This window comes from Protopterus annectens, chromosome 16.part0 (genome assembly GCF_019279795.1).
Source record: "Protopterus annectens isolate FY-2018-M chromosome 16.part0, PAN1.0, whole genome shotgun sequence".
NCBI lineage: Eukaryota > Metazoa > Chordata > Ceratodontiformes > Protopteridae > Protopterus > Protopterus annectens.
In genome coordinates this window covers 570,557,779-570,576,254 of record NC_056750.1, presented here as the reverse complement: position 1 = coordinate 570,576,254, position 18,476 = coordinate 570,557,779, and the positions used below count along the sequence as shown (strand labels likewise).

The following is an 18,476-nucleotide window of genomic DNA, read 5'->3' as shown; positions in this document are numbered from 1 at the left end:
AAGTCAGAAGTGACAAACTTCATGACACCCATGCAGACAGAAGCTGAAAGTTCGACTGCTGAATACTATACTAAGGCACTGTACGAGCACATCCACTTGTGCATGAATCGTGCCATCCCAAATAAAACCATGACGCTCTCCTCCAAAAAAAGTAAGCCAATATGATGGTCCCCTGCCATAAACAAACTATACAACAAAAGAAAGAAACTGTTGCAGAAAAGAGGAAAATCCCATGATGCAAAAAACTCCCTTACCAGCCTCAGTAAGAAGCTGAGATCCCTCATAAAATCCTTCAAAGCTAGTTACGAAAATAAAAATTGCCAAAGATTCCAAAGACAACCACAAGGCATTCTACAGTTAAATCAAGAATCTAAATGGCAATGCTCAGATATGCTCTGAGCTACAACAGAATGGCATTAAATATACTGATCCCAAGGATACTGCCAATATCCTGGCAGATCGATTTAGTGCCTTCATCCCCCTCTCACTCCCTAAAGGGCCCATCTCAATACCAAAAGATTGCCAAATTCGAATTTGGCAATCTGGTAATCATAGCTACACAGGTAGAAACCGCACTCTCCAAAGCTAAGAATACAGCATTCATGGGACCAGATGACATCTCGGGCTGTGTACTACATGAATTACAAAATGAACTGGCACCTCACCTAGGTGTCATGTTTAATCATAGCCTCACCTCAGGCTTCGTGCCCACTAAGTGGCGCACAGCTACAGTTATCCCACTCCACAAAGGAAGTGCAACAGCAAGGCAACTTATGAATGGACTACCTTGGCTCAGACTCCCCTCTGTAGACCATACAGGCCCAATGCCTAAAACTTCCATTTGCAAATACTTCAGGAAAGGTACACTTGCAAGGCAGTAATAACTTACAAATACAGCTGAAAATTAAAAACCTAAAGACCTGAAATGTTCAGGATATTTGGAGTAAATGACACAGTAGTGGGTAAAGAGTTTGAGACTACCATTTCAGCTGTCAAAATCTCAGATGGGAGTAGAAATTTTCATTTTTTTTTTAAACATAAAACACTGGGCCAGATGTCAGCTTTTGAATCAACTTTGCTTAACTCATCAAATCAGTTTGTCGTGAGTTTATTGGAAAATCCTGCAAGTTGCATCATTATTCATGTGTAAACAAGTCAAATGCAAATGGAAAACTTACAAAAAAAAAACAACCAACATTTTGCAGCAGTAAGTCTCTCATCTCTCAGTCCACAACTAAGTAGTCTGGTCCGGATTACTCTATTATGCACTATTTTCAATATTTCCCATTACATCCTAAAGTCACACAGCTATAAGAAATGTTGCAATAAAAAAAAGTGCGGCTGGTCTGGTCCTCAGACTGTTTTCAGCTAAGACTGGGGCCAAAGGCAAAACACCAGCTGTGTTAAATTACATTAACAACACAAGTAAAACAACCAAAAACAGAGAATCGGGTGTTGGGAAATCCAGTATTTTAGACCTCACTGATAACACATTCGTGTACACAGATATCAGTGCTAGTAGTGAAACCGTACACAATGTCAAACATCAAAATGTGAGTCGTGCAGCAGGCCTGGCTGACGTGAAAATATCAAATCAGCGTTCAAGAATCATCTATGGAGACGGTTCTTGATTCCAGTAGACTATTTAAAAACTATTTTGCAGTGATTTTTCATTCATGATAAACGTTTGACTAATTTTTTGCTGTTCTCTCAAGCAGAACTGGAATGCAGGGAGCAGAAGAATCAGAATAGTGTGTCTGTATAGTACTGCTGAGATACTTAATGATTAATAAAGCCAATGAGAGGTCTGTTTTACTTGCTATTTTCAAAATGAACCAAGAAACCTCAATGTATACAGTTCTAATTATGAAAATGAAACACTGGTGACATCCACAAAATCACACAGGAGCAACTAAAATACTGTCTTCAGGAATGGAAACTAGTAAATCCGTGGTAATACAACAAAACCTGAGAGAATCATAACTTCATAACGGTGACTGTAAGCCTGAAAACAGCAAGTATGCAAGAAAAGTTGACGGTTCAAGGTAAAATTTGCAGCCCAAAATCCATGGTTTTATGACTTCCTTAGTGAGGAAGGGAGTAAAAATGTCTTACTCAGCTCTCGAGTAGAGGCCCAGGGGTGGCATTATAGAACAAAAATAACTTTGAGAGACTAAGAACTACGTCTTAGAAGGTCTCACTGCTGTGTAAACAACTGTTGGGGGGGGGGGTTCTTCTACACAGAAATCCCATTTTCTGCAAGACCAAAAAATGTGCATTACAGATCACATTTTTTTCACTGAGGTCACTGCACTCAGGAATCCTGCTACTTTCTCTAACACGCAGCCTTCATCCTAACTTGACTGTCGATAGAGGGAGCATCAAATAAGACACTGTCAAGTAAAGTACTTATCAAAGTCCTACATCCAGGCTAGACTAACAGCACACGTCAATGACGGGGAAAAACTGTTTCACTCTACATATATTCTAAAGGAAGCATAGAATACTAGATCTATCAAAACAGTAAATGCATCCTGTCTGGTAGTAGAGACATGCTTTTTTGGTTTTGGCAGTAGACATTCTCCCGACTGGCTGCACTGGCTACAACAAAAACTTATCCACTGCCCATGCACACATTTTTTCTTTTGTTTGTCAGAAAACAAACTTCATCAGTTGGTTTCCCTTACCTTTGCCTTGCAAACCAAGAAAAGCAGTGTTAGAACCAACAGCTGTTAAAAACACCCATAACCTTGGTATTCAAACTGAATCTAAAATCTCCACACTCCAAACATGAAATATGTATTTCACTATTATGAACCAAACAAAACTACAAAAAAAAAAAACATAAGGCAATCATTTTGTCTCCATGCAGAGCTGCTTACTTTTTAGAAACATAAGGTTCCTTGGACTTTTTTTTCCCCGAATTTGATCTAACTTGGTACATATCTCAGAACCTACTCACTAGCTCTTCAACTGCAATGTACCTTAGCAATTGATGCTCTCATTTCGGACAGGACCCCTGCACACTGTTACAATAAAACAGTCTCAAAATAATCACAAAATTTAAATCACTATAAACATCCGTCAGTACATTAGTCACTGTTTACTCCACCTTACTTCTCTCCACGTCTACTTTTAAACTTCTGCATGAAAAGTGCTGTCGGTCCCTGAAAAGCAAGCTAAGAATAAAAATCTCACCATAGTATATTCAAACCCAAAAAGACAATGCACTCCTTTCAGCCTTGCTACTGGAAAAAGCAGCTCTGGCAAGATAGTGACCAATATCTATGTCCACACAGAAAGAAACAGAGCTTTTTACATTTGAATTTAGACATACTGGTGTTTACTGTAACTTTTCAATAATTCTGAACAAAGCCAACAACAGTGTGAGGGGCAAAGCCCCAATACCAGGATAACGTTAAATATTCCTCAAATTCATTTAAGCAATTAATGGAGCATCAGGTTTTTGTAGCAACAGCCATTTTTTAAATAAGTTGTTGTATAAAGCTGTAACGACTGGCATTATCGGCAGACTGTAGTTCTCTGTGATATAACAGAAACGGGTCAGGGGTAGGTCACAGAATCTCTCTCTTTATGGACAGAGCACAAGTTGAAATCAATACTAACTGATGCACGAACTGTATTAAAAGACATTGCACATTTTCCTGGTTCCTTGTATACCTTTATGCAAAGTTCCACCAGTGTTTCATAAGTTAAACTAACGTAAATAGCTTATTTACGGTTATTCCGAATGTATATAGGATTACCACCATCAAAAAGCTCCTTGACAAACATGGATGAACACCTCAATTACTTCACAGATTTGCTCATTTCTACAGTTAGTTTTAGAGAACAATGTTTTCATATATTATGACCAGTACTACTGGCAACGTTGAGGCGTTGCCATGGGCACATCATGTGAAAATACGTATACAAACTTAGTACTGGCACAGTGGGAGGAACAAGTTGTTTTAAGTGATAAGAACTCATGGAAGAACATGCTTTTATAAAAGGTTTCTGGATTAAGTGTTTCTTCTGTGAGCTGGAACAGTAAATTAATTATTTCTATTCATTGAATATTTGAAGAGGAGTACTGACTTTTTAAAATTTTCAGTAAACTGGCCTGACAGAATCATTGATTTTTTTAGATGTTAGATTGGATCTGGACCCCAACAACCAGATACAGACTAGTATATATGAAAAACCTTGTTGGAAGGATAATTTGCTGGTATGTGATGGCATGCATCCTAAACATGTCTAACAATATTATTAAAGGACAAACTCTTCGAACATCCTGACTTTGCAGAGAAGAGCAGGTTTACCAAACGGAACTTGTTGATTTAGCACAAAGATTTAGAGACTGAGGTTATAAAGATTTGGGCATAGATCAAACAATGAGACAAGCAACTGCACTCAGGAATGCCCAGGGGTAAACCTTGGTATGCTGCTTATACGGACAGATATATGCAATCAGGGAGAGACACCTAAGAAAATGTTCAACAGAGTTGTACTACAATATAACAGTGATATAGAGAAAATTTGTGCTATTATAAAGGACAATTCGAGAATCCTTTCAGTTGATGAAAAGATTAAAAATCTGGTTGGTGACTTGCCCTCATTTGCTTTTAAGAACAATGTGAATCTAAAATGACTATTATGTAGAGAAGTCCGTCCACCCTTGGACTTAAATATGTTAATGGATAGGAAAGATGCATTCCTTTGTAAAGCATGCAAAGCCTGCCAGTAATTAAGCAAGAACAATATGTTTCAACATCCTGTTACATTAAAAGATGCTTGAACTTAAATTCTATGCTGATTGTTGGAGTAAGCACCTTGTCTACTTAGCCAAGTGTACCAAGTGCATGGGATTCTACATTGGTAAAACTAATAGAATGTTAAAAGAACAGATCGTACAACTTATGAGTGACATCAAGTTGAATGCCAAACATAGCGCTACTGCACAACATGTTATGGGCAACCCCGGACATGGTTTTAAATTTATGGTGCTACAAATAATAAAAATGGATAGAAGACGTGGTGATTTGATTCACTATACTGAATACAGTGAACTGAAATGGATCGCTGATTTATGTGCGGATTGTTATCCTGGCCCGAATGACGTGGTACCAATGAAACCAGCTCTCAAGAGGTGTAGACCCACTTTAAGAGTTTTCATTGGTTGATCTGAGATTAGCCTCAAAGGGGAGTAAGCTCTGCTGTATGAATTTTTATTGGTTGCTAGGAATATTTAAGCTTTTTATAATTTTATGAAAGTAGAATCTGATGAAGGGTGGAAGCCTGAAAGCACTAATTCTACTTGGCCTTTTAATACACATATTTTTAACCAATAAATAGTTTATGCCTTTTTCCGTGGTGGTCTGAGGTTGCTTTATTTAATAGAAACTAAAAACTTTGAGGAATTGCGCAAAATATTGGAGGGGGCAAAAATCTGAAGCAAAATTGGGGTCATTCTGTAAAAATGGGGACAGATGAAAAGTATGACTGGATGTATTATATTAAGATGTACACCTGCTGTTTGAGGAAGGATAAAGGCATGGACTTCTATAAAGCATCTGACACTGCATGGTCAACTGGGGAATTTGAGTTTATACACAGAGGTCTGTTTTTGGATCTCTGGATAAACTTTTGCAGTATCATGTTGTCATTTACTTCTCTATAACATTCAAACCAATCAGGCTAATTTGTGGCAAATTTTGCTGCTTTGAATGTAGAAATGACGGGAAATACTACAACCTTCTTTGGGTTCTAATAAACTGACAGTTTCCTTAGTCTCAGAGGGCTTCACTGTGCCCTAGTCATTAATATACAACTATTTAGTTTTATTTTATTTATTTAACATTTGTTAACCGGGAAAGTCTGACTTGGAACGAAGACAATTTTCAGCGGAGGCCCAGGGAGAAATGCTCCAGATGCATGTCTTTGTAACGTGGGAGGAAACTAGAGCACCCGGAGGAAACCCACATGAATTCAGGGAGGACATGTAGACTCCGGATAGAAGGTACCCCAACCGAGAATCAAACCAGAGAACCTCTTGCTGTAAGTCGACAACGCTACTGCTGCACCACTGCGCCGTCCAGTTCTGTAGTCACAACAAGCTGTGCTAGCTACCTGTTTTCCTGCATGCCTAGTATATAATGTAGCTTGTTGTTCTACATGTAAATAGGTTTAAACTGAAAACCTCGAAACTGCATCGGTTTTGCAATTTTCAAGTTGGCAGCATGTCAAACCCAAATGAATTGACTACACTGCAGTGAACTGGCAGTGTAAGTCAAGCATTTGGATTCGACACTGAGCAGGGGGATCTTGGTTCAGTGAGGAACTGGTATATTTCAAACCCCCATGAAAAATACTATAATTAACATACTGTTGACTGTATAGTTTAACGGTACGTTAATGTGCATAGCAGGAGGTGAGTGACATTACTTCCTGCTATGTTGAATACATCGAACCATGGTCGTCAATGTATTAATTTTCTCTTTGGTTTACTTTTCGGCATTCTGAATTCCATATTTCAGGGAGACATTTTAAACAGTCAACCAAAGTGGATTCGAAATGCCAATAGTAAACCCTTCAAATATAGTGCAGCGGCCTTAGGTCAACTGGTGCCCTAGGCAAAAGGGCTCCATGGTGCCCCTCACCACACTACCTGGTGCCCCCATTCTGGTCTAACTACATCAAATAAATACTAGAAAAGTGCCCCTGCTAGACCGGCGCCATAGGCGGCCGCCTAGTTGACCTATGCCTAAGGCCAGCTAGGAGTGTAGCTGTATTTTCTGTTTTTCAATGTTTGCTTATATTCCTTGGGCTGAGACTGAAACTGGTCACCTGTGATCAGTACTCTGACATGGTTATTAAACATATATACTAATTAATTATGTCAGTCAGTCTTACATTCCTACTGCATACTTTGTGTTGCAGGCAGTGAAACTTCTCTCCTAATTCATTTAGCCTTGCAAATATGCAATACAACTGGCAACAACTGTGTAAATTCACAGTATCTGCAACTATCATTTCATTTCTTACACTGTAATTAGTCTTGAGTAATGAATGAAAATGTTAATCTATAGTCAGCATTAAAAGCAGGAAATTCTTACAATGAGCGAAGCTCCACTGTTGCAAACCACGTTCTGCTGATCTGTTTTCAGCAGTAGAGAAGGGATTGCCCCAAGAGAACATTTTAGACAGTAAAATATGCACTATAATTCAAACAGCTAATATGGAATTAATCTAACAGCCATGACACTCACTACTGCAAACGTAATAACAATGCCCTCATGCTCTCGCCAATACCCAAACAGCAAGCATTTTGTACAAGATTCTACAGCTTTGAATTTAAACAGGGAATCTCCACACATTTAAAATTGTGCTGCAGTTTCAGCAACTATAACATCACTAATCACTACTTTATATTCTTTCCAGCTACTATTACTGAAGCCACTGTATGGTACATTAATAATACATAATAGCCTCAGCTTTCTGTTAAATGATGTCAGTCTATGCTCACATAATGTTGAATGCAACTCTTAATATTTTTGTACATTTCTCCCCTGCCAGTTATTTTAGTCTCTTCACTGATGCACATTATGATTATGTTTTGGTTTTTAACTTTACTGCGCATGCAATCAAGTATTTTCTAATTGTGATTATGAACTGTGTCACTGATACCGAATGCCTGACTCATGTAGAATTCGTGAAGACTTGCATTCACTATGAGAGATTCGCTCTAGCATAACCTCTATTGGAAAGATCAATATGAAAGATTTATTCTATGACATTCTAGTATACTAGGAGAGGCATTACTCAGTTAAACAGAAAACAAGTATAGGCGTGTGTGTCAGTAATTCTCCTAATAGTGAATGTGATGTGCTTAGCAGCTCTTGTAAATACATATCGACATTCTTTGTAATATATATTGTTCCTAGTACGTTTATTTACACTGCTGTGAGCGGTCTCAGCTTGTGCAATTGTACTTTATAGCTTGAAGCTTCTGTCCCTAAGCATTCCCTTGGTCAGTCAGGAATGTAGGGACTTCAGCTGGCCTGAGAAAAAGACAACAAAAAGGAAGAGTGGTTCTGTGGAAATGTTTTAAATATTTCTAAAGACACTAAACACTGCACCCAAGTGTGTACACGAGGAGGTACACTAAGAAAACGTGGGGCTTTAAAGATTACAGATGGACAGAAAAGGTAAACATCCTGCAATACAACTGTGTGGTTTTTAACCAAAATCCTCAAAATATTGTTGCACTTTTCCTTTTGGGGACTGCTCTGATCATCCAAAATATCTAAAGTGGGTGTGCGAGTGTTCCCTGCTCCTCTGCATTTGAGAAAAAAAATGGAAATATTAACATTTGCTTAATGGGAAAGTCCAACTTAGAACAAGCAAGTTTTCAGCGGAGGCCCAGGGAGGAAAGCTCCAAACGCATGTCTTTGTAAGTACTTCAGTTTCTGATGTGGACTATGAGACATTCACAGACTGCATTTCACTGCTCTCAAGGATTTCAAAGATCAAGGGAAAAAAATAATTGGGGACCAAGGCCCAAAATCAGAGGCACTTTTTAACGAGTAATATGATAAATCACTAAGCTAGCAGGATGTAGGTTTTATACAAGCACATATTAAAGAAAAGACATCTGTAACTATAACGCCTGTCATGATTTACTGACTAACTCTTCAGGATTTGTAATGAAATTACACATTTTGAGAGAAGCAGAGCAAATTCTTAAAATAAAACTAAGACTGTCCCCTAAAACAGTGACTGCTGAAAGGTATGAGCATGTGGTAATGTTAGGAGCACGGTTAAGAGTTTGTGGCCTTGTTTGAAGCAAGGAAGCAGCAGTAAAGACAAAAACAACCCCTTACAAACCAGAGTGGTGAGGAGACTTGGAAAGCTCTGATGTGTTTCCCGTTATTTGTGAAAGGCCTAACAATTTTGGTAATATATGCCTACACTCCAACTGCAGCCATCCTTCTGTATTGTTTAGTGTACTACGGTCCCCAAGGAGAATGCAACTAAAAAATCATCTGATAAACCAAGTAAAGAAAGAATACATTTGCCCAACAGCCTACAAATTAGGTTTCATGCATTGCTCTTTTTATACGTTGATAAGAAAGGACACAATAGACTCAGAGCAGGTCACAGGCAATACTAGGTAAAAATAGGTAGACAACCTCGGACTGCATTACCTTATTAACATATCAGTGTACAGTTTACTGATAATCCTTTTACCTTATTATCTCGCATTGCTCTGCATTTTTCTGATCAATGTTTAGTATAGCTTTGTCTACAAGAAACTAAACTGTTGCTTTCCATTCCTGAAAGAGTTAACTGGCTATGGTTCAAAACCCAAAACAAAGTTAATTATCAACATAGTCCTCTGTTCTGTACCCAGAGCAGAGGTTGGAATTTTGCAAGAACATTGTTAAATACAGAGAGAAAAAACTGTTTTCTTTTCCTGTTGTCTGCACTTTGTCCCCAGAGTAAGTATTGGGATATATTCCATACACTAGAACTCTTCAGAAAATAGCAAGTGCATCAGTCAAGTCAGCAACTTTCTGGAAACTTACATTTCTGCAAACTTTCCTCAAAATGGACCACATAAACCACTAAAAAGAACATGTCTGAGCTCTGCATACATTCATATACTTATGTATATATAACGAGTACAAACTTTAGCCTTCCAAAGCACACATATGTGACAACAAAGCTGCGACAGTAATGTTCTTTGTTAAGTCTTTGGCAAGTAGGAGTGATACCTCTCCATTACTGCACAGTCATGTTTACTTATTACAAGTAGGAGTGGTACCTCTCCATTACTGCACAGTCATGTTTACTTATTACAAGTAGGAGTGATACCTCTCCATTACTGCACAGTCATGTTTACTTATTACAAGTAGGAGTGGTACCTCTCCATTACTGCACAGTCATGTGTACTTATTACAAGTAGGAATGGTACATCTCCATTACTGCACAGTCATGTTTACTTATTACAAGTAGGAGTGGTACCTCTCCATTACTGCACAGTCATGTGTACTTATTACAAGTAGGAGTGGTACCTCTATTACTGCACAGTCATGTTTACTTATTACAAGTAGGAGTGGTACCTCTCCATTACTGCACAGTCATGTTTACTTATTACAAGTAGGAGTGATACCTCTCCATTACTGCACAGTCATGTTTACTTATTACAAGTAGGAGTGGTACCTCTCCATTACTGCACAGTCATGTTTACTTATTACAAGTAGGAGTGGTACCTCTCCATTACTGCACAGTCATGTTTACTTATTACAAGTAGGAGTGATACCTCCATTACTGCACAGTCATGTTTACTTATTACAAGTAGGAGTGGTACCTCTCCATTACTGCACAGTCATGTTTACTTATTACAAGTAGGAGTGATACCTCTCCATTACTGCACAGTCATGTTTACTTATTACAAGTAGGAGTGGTACCTCTCCATTACTGCACAGTCATGTTTACTTATTACAAGTAGGAGTGGTACCTCTCCATTACTGCACAGTCATGTTTACTTATTACAAGTAGGAGTGGTACCTCTCCATTACTGCACAGTCATGTTTACTTATTACAAGTAGGAGTGGTACCTCTCTATTACTGCACAGTCATGTTTACTTATTACAAGTAGGAGTGGTACCTCTCCATTACTGCACAGTCATGTTTACTTATTACAAGTAGGAGTGGTACCTCTCCATTACTGCACAGTCATGTGTACTTATTATTACAAGTAGGAATGGTACATCTCCATTACTGCACAATCATGTTTACTTATTACAAGTAGGAATGGTACATCTCCATTACTGCACAGTCATGTGTACTTATTATTACAAGTAGGAATGGTACATCTCCATTACTGCACAGTCTTGTGTACTTATTACAAGTAGGAATGGTACATCTCCATTACTGCACAGTCATGTGTACTTATTATTACAAGTAGGAATGGTACATCTCCATTACTGCACAGTCATGTGTACTTATTATTACAAGTAGGAGTGATGCATCTCCATTACTGCACAGTTGTGTACTTATTACAAGTAGGAGTGGTACATCTCCATTTCTGCACAGTCAAGTGTACTTATTACTACAAGTAGGAGTGGTACATCTCCATTATTACACAGTCATGAGTACTTATTATAAGTAGTAGTGGTGCAGCTCCATTACTGCACAGTCGTGTATTTATTACAAGTCGATCCTGTCAGGATTCCAATAAGTCATTATGATTAAAGGTACTATGAGCATAACTGCATCCTGATAAGGCATGCATACACACATCACTATGAAACCAAATGAAAACAGATGTCTATATAAAGCCTATGTTACTTATTCAATTTAGTGTAACCAAACTGCTTTCCATACCATATAAGCATCGTTTTGCTTAAAATGTATATATCTAGTTTCATATGTTACTCTATCTCACAGACCTGAATGTAATTATACAAATTTAGTGCATGTCCTGTGGTCTTGACAAAGGCTGTCCGCTGTGTCCTTACATCTATCTTGCCATTTTTCTCATAGCTGCACGAGTTCTCGTTCTCTCAAAGCAATAATAGCTTTTAAAAGCTGATATTGTATTAAAGAGAAACTGGGACTGGCTGATAACTACCCCCTCAACACTCTGTACCTCTTGCCCCACCCTAGCTACACTACTGCACCAATGCAGTGGTATGGGTAGCTATGCAGGTGAATAAACATTAAGTGCCATAGCTTATAAACTGTGTCTTTCACAGACTATGGATTTGCTGTCAAGGATTGATTCATTCAATCTCGAAAAAAAAATAAAAAAACACTCACGGACTGTTTGCTCCAATCTGCTTCCCCTCACCAATTTATCTGTGACCTTCTCCACCATTTCAGCATAATGCACCTTCTGAAATCTCACACTGTCATTTTGTCTGTTTTTTAACCCCCCCCATATTCCACAACACACAGTGACATGACCACTGTTAATTATGATTTCCGCTAGGTATTTAGACCTCCAGCACCCGGGCTCTGCTTTTATACACAGAGCCATAGCATCTCCTTTTCTCAGTAAATATGCCCATGAAAATGTTAGTGACTCGATAATCAAGGCAGAGAGAGACCAGATCTAGATTGGCTAATAGCTTATTGGGGTCCCTGCTGCACAGCAAGAAAGGGAAAGTACAAAGACTGTATACTGAGTGATGTTCAACATTTCCTTTGCTCCAGAAGAGAAGATTCCCTGAAAACATTAGCAACTCAAAATTCAAGTTGCAGGGTGACCAGATCTAGAGTTAATAGCTAAACAGGAAAATACAAAGCCTGAGTTTGCTGTGAGCCTTTCTACTCTGTGTAATACAACAGACTGTACTATATTACAGTGTGAAGACATTGCTGTACTAGAGGCTGTAAATTACCACTACCCCTAACCAAATAATTAGCTACCTTAGGTTACTCTCTACCTTGAAGGATCATCTATGGCAGCTGAAATGAACACTGACGCTCCATTTTCAGTGGCAACAGTCTCAAGACAGCAGCCATGGTCTCCTTACCAAACTTTGTACTCCCCCATTACCAACCAGAGTTCTTACACTATTGAATACCTGATTAATAACCATGTTATTCTAGCAACCTTTGCATCCCCTCCATCATTTTTGTACTTTTCTAGAATTCTTGTGTGAAGAGGTTGAGAGGTGTGTACAGTTAACTAGTGAAAATAAACAAATACAACTGATTCAAAAAAAAAAACACACATTAATTTAAAAAGTCAAACAAACAGACTTAGCTTTTTTCAGATGAGGCTGTGGACTATGGCCAAAACGCTTTCTCAACACTGACTTTAATATAATGTTTACAAGCTGTGCCCCTCTCTGAAGTAGCATTATGGCACCACCGCTGCAGTGCACGGTTACGCATGACTTCGGAGAAACAGTTCATTCGGTTGGGGTGGGGTGGGGGGGTGGGCAAAGAATATAAAGGCAAGGTAAGTGAGGACATATAATGGCATTAGGAACGCACAAGTAGGGTTGCATTTCCAAATGAAAACTCTGACTTTTCATTTAATGCTTTGAAAAATAATCAAAACGTGTTTATCAGCAGTGCACTCTAAATGGCTACCAAACCATGCTTTTGCTAAATCAGGGTACAACACACAACAACAAGGCATGAAAGTATTTGCACTATAGAGATATTATCAGAATCCCAGGGGTGCTGTGAGGCACAAGTCTGATGTATACTTAATCTCAATACGTAATTCAAGTAGGATTTCACTGCGGTGGTGGTGCTGCGGTAGCATTGTCGCCTCACAGTAAAACGTTGCCCTGTTCGATTCTCAGCTAGAGCGTTCTGTGAGGAGACATGCGTGAATGGGCGTACCTTAAGACGTTGCCCTGTTCGATTCTCAGCTAGACCGTCTTCTGTGAGGAGACATGCGTGAATGGGCATACCTTCGTTGAAGGTTGTGCGTCAGGGCTGGCAACTCGGCACGTAAAAATCTACTGCCAATCATTAGCAGACCGGAGTTCCGCTGTGGCGACCCCTAACCGGGAAAAGCCGAAAGACACAACACAACAATTCAAGTAGGATTTCAAATGGAGACTTTGTGTGTAAATAATTAAGAACTCTACTTACCACATCACAGCATCTCTCAGAAGTCATCTGCTGCTCATTCGTCTGTTGCCAAAAATAGCCTGAAAAGCTAGCAACACCAGGCTTGGGCTGGGGGAGGGGCAAGGCCTGCAGCAGAGCTTACTGTAAGGCTGGATACAGACCGACTCCCATTTACTATGACCTCCACGTTTCCTGATAACCACTTTCTGTTAATAAACATATTACTGTCTATTTTGCTTCACTGTTTTTATTGCTACTTCTCCTCGTCAAGGATTATGTACTACTGTTTCGGTTGACTGTTCTATTTCATGTGTAATGCTGCAGATATTATCCCTGAACCCTAGCTGAAAAGTAGGCTTGCATGGCCCAGTTAGACTTTCGCTGTAAACGAGCTTAAATAAATTTATTTGAAAGTGAAGCAACACCTGTCCAGTAGAAAGTGTTGCATGTTCACAGGGCAGATACACTGGCAGCACTGCTGAGCCATACGGTGGCCCGATTTGCAGTTCAGGACTAACTCACGTCTTTATGAATCACACTTTAGGCAAACAGGTGACATCAATTAGAAGCAACTGGTACTAGCTTGCAAATCGTTGATGCGTACTATGTGGCAACTTCTGAATTGTTCATTGGTATGTAATAAACTAGATGCCCATGTAGATCATTTTAAGCCTAGCCATTTTCCTTTGGTGAGAGTCAAACCCATGTAGTTCTCATCTGTGAGGTAATCACCTTCATCATTATGCCAACCCCCAGTTTCTTTTTCCATTACTGACAATCTCTGTGGCCACTTAGCATGGCTTTTTCTACATCTGACCTGTAAACCACATTAGTGTGACAGCAAAAGTCTATAAAAGACAGATTAACAACACTATATACTACCCATTTAAGTTTACTAATCGTGCTAGCATTTCTTAAACAAACCAAACATTTCAAATGGTTCAGTTGTTTGTTAAATATCTTACAGTACCACTTACAAGGAAAACACAGACTGCAACAGTTCTTGTAGCAGGGTACATAGACCCCTAAAATTACAGACTATATATGGGGGAGCTTAAAACAGCAAAGAGAAGTACCATAATGTAATTAATGTGGGAAGTAACACAATTACGCATATTCAGTGCATTTAAGTATCAACGTTCAGTTAAATTTAAGTTCACAAACTGACAAAACAATATTGCTTTCAGTTTCACTTTATCAATATAATACAATGCAGTTAAAAATCTAAGTCTCAGGAAATGACCTGCTGAAGAACCCCCAAAAAAAAAAGTGCACTTTGTTGACAATGGAATATAATATTAAAACAATTTTAAGTTCCATGCATCCTACAGAGCTAATGACACTAAATCAATCACAATCAGCACAGCACAGAGAAGGACTATATTTTTTCACACAAGATCTAGTCCTTAAGAACATCAAAGAAGATCCTTTGTTATGTGTTGAGTTCAACCACCCATACCACATTTAAATTAATTAATGCTCACCAGGCAGATGACACACCCCTTAACGGTAGGATGATGTGGGAAACAGATAATGGTTCTTCAATCACAGCCCAACTGTTTTTACTTGTTGGAGGCCAAAGTAGTCCACACTTTTTAAATAAGAAAATCTGGCCAAATTCTAGAATCTGGACCGCCTGGAACAGCAAAAGGAGAGAAAAAAAAAAACACAAATTAAAGAAACCCAGAGAATATATTCATTTTCTTATATATACATATATATATATTTTTTTTTACAACTTGCATTTTTATCTTGTATTTTTTTTTTTTTAATAATGACCTGTTTCACCATACTTTCTTGTCCTTCCCAATTAAATGAATGTGAAACTGAGAAGTTCTATCACCATAGCAAATTCTTGGTATTTCAGCTCATTAAACCTGACGTTTGAAGCTAACATAAGAAAAATGCAGCATTGATTACGGACAATTAGCACCACTGTGTTTACTCCCAATGTGTCTATAAACAAAAAACAGCATTCAATACTGGAAGAACTGTAATGTTTCTAACCACTAGTAGACAAGGAATTAATGCAGCAAGCAGGCAATTTCACAACTTCTGTAACATGGAAAGTGCTGCAGGCTAATGTGACACCACATAAGGTTTCATTTCTTAAAAGCAAGCATTATCGCTTCTTCCTTTTTTTGCAAATTATTCACAAATGAGTCAGTCACCTCACTTAATTTTTGTTCATTTATTAGGCTCAGCAAATTACAAATTTGTGTTTCTGTTAGCTTTAATCTACCTGAATGATAAAGTGCAGTTGTGTACACTTAACCATAAATGTAGATGTTCGAGTGTATTCACTGTTGCATTCACATTTGGGTCATCTGTCTGCAGGTAGCCCTCAGCCGGCCTGAATACCAGAGTCTTCGGATTTCTGCATCGGATGCTGTCGCTTCTTCCCTGACATCAGGTCGCCAGGGGTAGAAAACATGCAGCCGACGCCATTACATCAGTTTTTCTTGCCCCAGATGTCAGGTGCCCCCACAATAGGAAGCAATTATATGGTATGGTACACTCCCCCATCAAAAAGCAAATACACAAGAAAAAATAAATATACCAAACAAGAAGGAAAGGTAGAGCCAAGAGAAGTCAGGGGGCTGGAGGGAGGGTAACCAGGACTGCAACAGTGAATACACTCGAACATCTACATTTATGGTAAGTGTACACAATTGTACTATGTTCTTCTTGTTTCACTGTTGCAGTCATCACATTTGGGTTGATTCCCAAAGCTAAGGAAGGGAGGAGGACGTCAAAGAGCATTAGGGCCAGCTATTAAGCCCTGCAAGACTGCAGTGGCAAATCCATTCTCTGGATTTAGAAATGATAGGCATGTGGTAATGCTTGGTGAAGGTATGTACAGAGCTCCAGGTAGAAGCTTCTAGGATGTCCCTGGTAGGGACAACTCAAATGCCACAGAGGTAGATGCAGCCCTGGAGGAATGTGATCTTATCCCCTTGTGGGGTAAGTTTTCCATGGTGCTTGTAGCAGAAATGAATGCAATGGTCTATCCATTTGGAAATGGTTTGCTTTGAAATGGCCTTCCCCTCTGCCCCTGCAGCAAAGCCAACTAGCAGCTGTTCAGATTTTCTGAGAGGCTTAGTCCTAAAATAGAATCTAAGTTGTCTGTGCACATCCAGAGAGTGCAATATTCGTTCCCCTTTATTTGGTGGATTAGGGGAAAAAGTAGACAAATGAATGGAATGATTTGGCACCACACTAGAGACCACCGAGGCATAAAGGAAGGATTAGTCCTGAGGAAACCCTGTCCGCATGGCAGATAATGAAGGGTTCCACTGCCATGAGGGCCAGTAACTCAGACACTCTTCTTGCTGAAGTGATGGCTAGAAGGAAGGCTGTTTTCCAAGAAAGGAATTTCAAATCTGCTGTTGCAGCTAGCTCAAAGGGGGTGAGCTTTTCCAATACAAAGTTAAGGTCCCAGGCTGGAGTGGGAGCTCTCCTGGGGGGGGGGGGGGTCTTAAATTTTTGGCCCCTCTAAAGAATTGTTTTAGCAAGGGGTGAGAGAAGAGGGGTGGCTCAGTATTATAATGTGCTGAAATGGCAGAGGCATGAATTTTAATTGACGAGAAGGATAGGCCCTTGTGGAGTATTTCTGTTAAGTACTCTAGAATATGAGGTAAGCTGGGCATCGTTGTGCCCATCCTCTAAGCCTGGCTCCAGGAACAGTATCTTTTCCCTTTTCAGCATAGGATTTTTTAGTACTAGGCCTCCGTGCCTCCAGAATGACATCCAGCACCTGCTTACTGAGGTATGCTAGAGGAGAGCTCAAGGAATTAGTCAGGCTGCAAGGTTCAGGGTTTGAAGCTGAGGGTGCAGAATCTGGCCCGCCTGCTGGGACAGCAGGGAAGGGGTCTGAGGCAGGTGCCATGGATGTAGCAGTGTCATACTGCGCAAGAGGGGGTACCAGTGCTGGCGTGGCCAGTCTGGTGCAATCAGTATAGTCCTTGGCTTGCCTGTTTGATCTTTAGTAGAACCTTCGAGAGGAGAGGCAGAGGGGGAAAGGCATAAACCGAGAGGCTTTCCCAGGTAAAGGACAGGGCATCCACTTTCCAAGCTTGACTGTGGGGAGTTCTTATGCAGAATTTGTTCAATTGGTAGTTCTGAGGGGAGGCAAACAGGTCTACCTCTGGAGTCCCCCATTTGTTCCTCAAGAGGTTGAATATTTTGGGTTCTAGTTTCCATTCCTGTAGGCCCCATGAGATTTCTGCTCAAGTCTTCTGCCAGTGAATTTAGTTTGCCTGGCAAGAATTGTGCTTGTAGGTGTACTTGGTAGCTCAAGGCTGTGTTCCACAGAGCCATGGCTAGTCTGCAGAGACGGTACGAGTGGGTTCCCCCCTGCTTGTTTATGTTTCACATAACTGTGGTGTTGTCTGTCTTTACCAATAGTTGTCCTTGGAGAATACGGTCTTTGAAGGCTGTCGGAGCATTCTGTATAGCCCTTGTTTTCAATTATAAAGGAATTCCCAATATTATTCTAGCATGTCAAAAGGTCAGTTGTCAATCTCCTCTCTGGTCCAGCTGGTGAATCTGGGAATCTTGAGGCAATGTTACAACTGCCTCATGTACACAGACAACCCTCTCCTCCTCCCAACAAATTCCAACACATGTGAGAGATGCAACCATATAGCCAAACTGGAGGCTAAGCTCTCTCAACTCAGTACTGGCATAACCAGTCAGGAGGAGAAGGAAACCACACTCATTACAATTCCAGTCTCACATAGACCTACCACAACAGCAAACCAAACACATAATCACACAAAAACATACTCGGAGGCTCTAAATAAAGATCTGCCTAAGCAGCAGAGACCTCCAGAGCAGACACCCAAGCAACCGCTACCACAAAACAAAACACA

General features: G+C 39.7%; 1 protein-coding gene across 3 annotated transcripts in view; it reads right to left on the bottom strand.

Annotated features, from left to right (window-relative positions):
- RXRA (retinoid X receptor alpha) overlaps positions 1-18,476 on the bottom strand; it is a 1,663,729-nt gene that overhangs the window by 1,171,507 nt on the left and 473,746 nt on the right. For all 3 annotated transcript variants that reach the window (XM_044058644.1, XM_044058646.1, XM_044058645.1), the window contains exon 2: positions 15,087-15,238. The gene's annotated coding sequence lies outside the window, so the exon portion shown is untranslated. The remainder of the gene's footprint in view (positions 1-15,086; positions 15,239-18,476) is intronic.